The following is a 6,387-nucleotide window of genomic DNA, read 5'->3' on the forward strand; positions in this document are numbered from 1 at the left end:
CAACAAAACTGTCCCCTGCTGGACAGATTTTGTGATTCCACTTGTGCACCTAACCAAACGACTTGCAAACCTCCAAACAACACCTAAAACCTTTTATATACTCCTAATTCTAGCTTCTGGTGGCTTGGGCTTCAAAGTGCACAACAATGACATGGTCAAAACTCACTCTAAACCTCAGGGTACTAAACTGATTTTCTGCAGAAACTAAGACTCTCCTTTCTCCAGGGTTTTTACTTGACAAACTCAACCACCAACAACCCAAATACCCAAACCATGACTTAACTATGGTGATCTACTGAACTAACTCCCTTACACTCAAAATAATCTTGGTGGAGATCATCCTTACCTAAGGTGCAACATGGCAAAACAAAGGAAATCACATTACACAATTTACAATTCATCAAGTTTTTAAAAATAACAAGTTATATATTCTTATAAAATATATATACGAATTATTACCACATATCAAGGAGAACTAATCAAGATTAATACCTTATCCCTACTGAAATTAAATCTTACTAACAAAATCTTTCCAAATGATCAAAATCTTCCAACATTCCAAGAAAAATCTACATGCATGACTTCGAGTCTTACAAACCAAAACAACATATTTTCTAAATATATTCTACCTTGAAATCGACATGCAAGCCTAGCATAAGCTATATCTAGATGATCACTTAGCATGCAAAGGGTTTTATCAAGTTTTTGATCCAAAATTTACGTTATCACCACCCAAACACATAGAAATGAAACAAGGCAATAAAATATTCTCAAGAACCATTCATTTGGCTCCCTCAAGGTCATGGCCGAATGAAGTGGAAGGGAAATGGCCTTTCAACATCAAGAGTCTCTTCCTCAAGACTTGGCATTACACTATTCCTTGTAGTCCTCTCAAAAACAACCTTAAATCCATAAGAATCAAGATTGTACTTTGAGTTCCAACTAAAACTTTGACATGCAAACTTAAAACTTAAAATTTTCACTCAAAACTCTTTGAATTATATATGATCATGATATAGGAAGTAATATTTACTTGTATATAAGGTGGGAGCTTGAATGAGGAATAAGAAAAGGGGGGTAGGGTTTCGGCTGAAAAATCGAGAGGAGAGGGGGAGGGCCGAGAGGAGAGGGGGAGGGAGGAGGAGTGTGGAAATGGTGGAGTGAAAGTGGAGTGTTTGTCATGTTTACTTGGTTTTTATTTGCCCACAAGTGAGTGGATGAGAGAAATTACAAGAATAACCTTCCAACATAGTTAGGTAGATTTGCATGCAAGGACAAAATGGTAATGTGGCTAGTAGAATGAAAGTGAGTGGGGTTGGAAATGCCTTCCTTTCCCCTTGGTTGAATAGAAGAGAATTTGCATGCAAGGGTAACCATGTAATTTGATAATTATTAAGCAACTAATTTTCAAAGATTTATTTTTATATAATAAAATAAAAGTTTAAAAATTATAAAATTTATACCATAAAATAACTTGGATTTTTAGTGATTTTATAAAATCACTTTCAAAATTTGTGAACAAAATATCTTTTAAAAGAAAATTTCTCCAAGGCTTAGAATATTCCTTATAAATCAAAAATAAAGGAAATAAATAAACTTTTGCTTTGAAAAATCATCTACTACACATAAAAATTTTATAATGCAGAAATTCTCACTAACACAAATGTACAATCATAGAACGTATTTACTTTTGGCTTTAATATTATACCAAATCCACAAATAATATTACACGAAAATGTCGGTCGTAACATCCTCTCCCCCTTAAAGGATTCTGTCCCCAGAATCTAAGAGAACAGATGAGGATACCGGGAATACATATTAGACTCTAACTCCCAAGTCGATTCTTCGACCTTGGGGTTCCTCCAAAGTACTTTTACTAACTTTACTGACTTGTTTCTAAGACTCTTCTCTTGCCAGTCGAGTATTTTGACAGGTTACTCCACAAATGACAGGTCTGCCTGAATTTTTACAGGTTCATATTCTATCACATGGCTGGCGTCAGGATTGTACTTCTTAAGCAATGACACATGGAACACATTATGCACATGCTGATACTGAGGTGGTAAGGCTAACTCGTAGGATACCTTCCCCACTTGACTCAAAATTTCAAAAGGACCTATATATCTAGGTGCTAACTTCCCTTTCTTGCCAAATCTAGATAACCCTTTTCTTGGTGACACCTTCAACAAAACGGCTTCGCCTACTTGGAATCGAACATCCTTACGCGCTGGATTTGCATACTTCCTCTGTCTATCTTGAGCAGCAAGTAACCTTCTCTGAATTAACTTGACTGTGTCATGCAACTGTTGTACCAATTCTGAGCTGAGAATCCTTCATTCTCCTACTTCATCCCAACTTGTCGGTGATCTACATTTTCGCCCGTACAAAGCTTCGTATGGTGGCATGCCAATACTGGAGTGATAGCTATTGTTGTAAGAGAATTCAATCAATGTCAAGTGGTCGTCCCAACTTCCTGCAAAATTGATTGCACAACTGCGCAACATGTCTTTGATTGTTTGAATTGTCCTTTCGCTCTGACTATCGGTCTGCGGGTGGTACGCCATACTCATGTTCAACTTCGTGCCAAGACTTTCTTGAAATTGCTTCCAGAATCTCGAGTTAAATCGGGGATCTCTGTCTGAAACTATTGATACGGGTACTCCATGCCTTAGTACGATTTCACGCACGTACAGATGAACCAATTTGTCCAATGACGACTTCTCATTAATTGGAAGGAAATACGCCGACTTCGTAAGGTGATCAACTACAACCCATATAGCGTCATGTCCGGATTTCGTTCACGGTAGTCCCACTATAAAGTCCATAGCAATATTTTCCCATTTCCATTCTGGAATCTTTAGGGGCTGAATTAATTCGCTTGGTCGTTGATGTTCTGCCTTCACCTTCTGAGAAGTATAACACTTCACAACCCATTCTGCCACGTCTCGCTTCATATTTGGCCACCAAAAGTTCTGCTTTAAGTCCCGATACATCTTGGTGCTTCCCGGGTGGATTAAAATCTTGAATTGTGGGCTTCTTGTAGGATCTCATTCTTCAATTCAGGTACATGAGGAATCCAAATTCTTGAGGAAAACCTTAGTATACCTTGCTCATCCTTTTGAGTACTAATCTCCTCTCCAGTTAGCTGATTCTTCCCTTTCTCCATTACCTCTTCCTGACATTTCTTTATCTTTTCCACTAGTGTTGGCTGAAAAGTCATTGCATGACAAACTTCTTCAACTACTCCATATTTACACAGTTCTAATCCAAATTTCTTAATCTCTTCAGTCAATTTCTTGGGTGTTGCCATCATATTTAATCTCTCCTTCCTGCTTAAAGCATCGGCCACAACATTCGCCTTTCCAGGATGGTAATTTATCGAGCAGTCGTAGTCCTTGATCAATTCCAACCATCTCCTTTGCCTCATATTGAGCTCCTTCTGAGTGAAAATGTACTTTAAACTCTTGTGATCTGTGTAGATTTCACACTTTTCTCCGTAGAGGTAATGTCTCCAGATCTTAAGTGCGAACACTATGGCGGCTAGTTCCAAGTCATGCGTCGGGTACTTCAACTCATGCGGTTTTAACTGTCTTGACGCATACGCGATCACCTTATTGTGTTGCATTAGTACACAACCCAATCCCTTATGTGAAGCGTCGCTGAATATCACAAAGTTTCCTTGGTCATCTGGTAGTACTAACACCAGGGTTGTTACCAATCTCTGTTTCAACTCTTGAAAGCTATCCTCACATTCTGCACTCCATTCGAACTTCTGATTCTTGCTGATTAACTTGGTCAATGGCGTGGTGATTTTTGAAAAATCCTTGACAAACCTTCTATAGTACCCTGCCAATCCTAGAAAACTTCACACTTCCGTAGGTGTCTTTGGCCTCTCCCAACTCATAATCGCCTCAATCTTTGCTGGATCTACTTTAACTCCTTCATTTCCAATGACATGTCCCAAAAATTGAACTTCCTTTAACCAAAACACACATTTGGAAAACTTGGCATACAACTTCTCTTGCCGAAGTATCTTCAATGCTATCCATAGGTGTTGCTTATGTTCTTCTTCCGACTTAGAATAAATAAGGATGTCATCAATGAATACTACTATGAACTTGTCCAAATACTTTTTAAATACCCGATTCATCAGATCCATAAATGCGGCCGGGACATTAGTCAATCCAAACGGCATTACTAGGAATTTATAATGTCCGTATCGGGTTCTGAATGCTGTCTTGGGAATATCTTCTTCCTGGATCTTTAATTGGTGGTATCCTGATCTCAAGTCAATCTTTGAAAAGCACTTTGCTCCCTTCAGCTGATCAAATAGGTCATCTATTCTTGGTAGCGGGTAGCGGTTCTTGATCGTTGCCTTATTCAACTCCCGATAATCTATACATAGCCGCATACTTCCATCTTTCTTCTTTATAAACAAAACAGGTGCTCCCCATGGCGACGTACTTGGCCGTATCACACCCTTATCCAACAATTCTTGTAGCTGGCTCGCCAACTCTTTCATTTCTGCTGGTGCCATTATATATGGGGCCTTTGAAACTGGTTCCGTGCCTGGAGCAAGGTTGATCTCGAACTTGATTTGTCGATCTGGGGGTAAGCCCGGTAGTTCTTCTGGAAACACATCTGGGAACTCGTTAACTACGGGGATATCTTCTATGCTGGGACTGCCTTTTTCTGAATCCACTACATAAGCTGGGAACGACTCACAACCTTTTCTAGGTAGCTTCTTAGTCTAAACGATTGTAAGAAACAATTGCTCTTGCCTCTACCCCTTAAATACTACCTTCTCTCCACTCTTCGTCTTTAAATACACTTTCTTGGTCTTACAATTAATCTGGGCGTTATTCTTCCCTAACCAATATATACCTAAAATTATATCAAACTCTCCCAACTTGAAGAGTATCAAGTTGGCTGAAAACTTATACCCCGAAATATCAACCTCACACTTCAGATAGAATTGATTCACAAGAATCTTCTTTTGGTTCACAATTACCATATTTACTACCTCGCTCATAATCGTTTTATCACATTGTAGTTTATCAACAAAAGTTTCTGATATGAAAGATCTTGTTGCTCCCGAGTCAATCAATACTTTAGCTTTGACATTATTGAGTAAAAGTGTACCTGCTATCACCTTTGAGTTCTGAACAGCGTGCTTCATTTTCAGATCAAATGTCCTTGTTGTTGCTTGCGGTGTTGTTGTAGGTGGTGGAGGTAATGCCAATACCTCGGCTGGCATGCTTGCACTGGTACTTGCCACATTCATTAGAGCTTTGACTGGTCCGGTTTTCTTGCACTCCCTAGCTATGTGTCCAGTCTTTCCACATTTGTAACATGTAACTCCTGGCTTCGGCATCTTGCACTCATTTGCCAAATGTCCCTTCTGGTTACACCTATAGCATGTCATGCTCAGTTTATTACACACTCCGGGGTGCCTTCTTCCACAGTGCTTGCACTCCGGTCTCTGGAACCTGTTTTCTCCAACTTGTCCTTGGCTTGCCTGGTTGTTCCCCTTCGATTCTTGCCTTTTGCCCAAATTCCCTTTTCTTTTGAAAATTTCCGCCCTTATGGAATCCAATCCTCTTTACATTCTGATCTTGTGAATTTCCGGCTTCAGACTTTTCTCCAAAAAATGGAACCTTTTTCTTCTTGTTATCCCTTTCCTTCCTTGACTGCATCCCATTATTCTCAATCAGAGCAGCTTTCTGTACTACTCCCGCATAAGTATCAAGCTCAAACATAGCCACTCTATCTCTGATCCAAGGCTCCAATCCTTGCTGAAATTTCTTCGCTTTTTCTTCCTCAGTGCTGGTATACTTTGTCACAAACCTTGACAACTCAGTGAACTTCTTCTCATACTCCAGTACAGTCATGTTCCCTTGCTTCAACTCAAGAAATTTAAGCTCCATCTCATTCTACATGTACTTAGGGTAATACTTTTCCAGAAATAACTTCTTAAATCTCTTCCAAGAAACCTGCTGAGTTGCTTCTATAGTTTTTACTGATTCCCACCAATAGATGACTTCGCCCTTCAAGAAGTAAGTAGCATATGGCATCTTCTGATCGTCTCCTAACTGTACCAACTCAAAAGCTCTTTCCATTTCCTTAATCCATGTGTTAGCTATTACTGGATCAGTGGTATCATGAAATGCATGTGGATTCACATTCTGAAAAGCCTTCAAAGTGACAATTTGTCGAGGTGGTACTGGTGGTTCGGGTGGTTGGTGTGGTTTACGGTTATCTTGGTTTTCAATTCGTTGTTGAAGAGTTAGTTGTTGTTGAACTATAGCATTGGTTTGCTGTTGCAAAGTTTCCAGTAGTCGAAGAATATTTGGATCTGTGGTAGATGTGGTTGTTGGGTTCTTCTTT

This window comes from Apium graveolens, chromosome 1 (genome assembly GCF_009905375.1).
Source record: "Apium graveolens cultivar Ventura chromosome 1, ASM990537v1, whole genome shotgun sequence".
Taxonomy (NCBI): Eukaryota; Viridiplantae; Streptophyta; class Magnoliopsida; order Apiales; family Apiaceae; genus Apium; species Apium graveolens.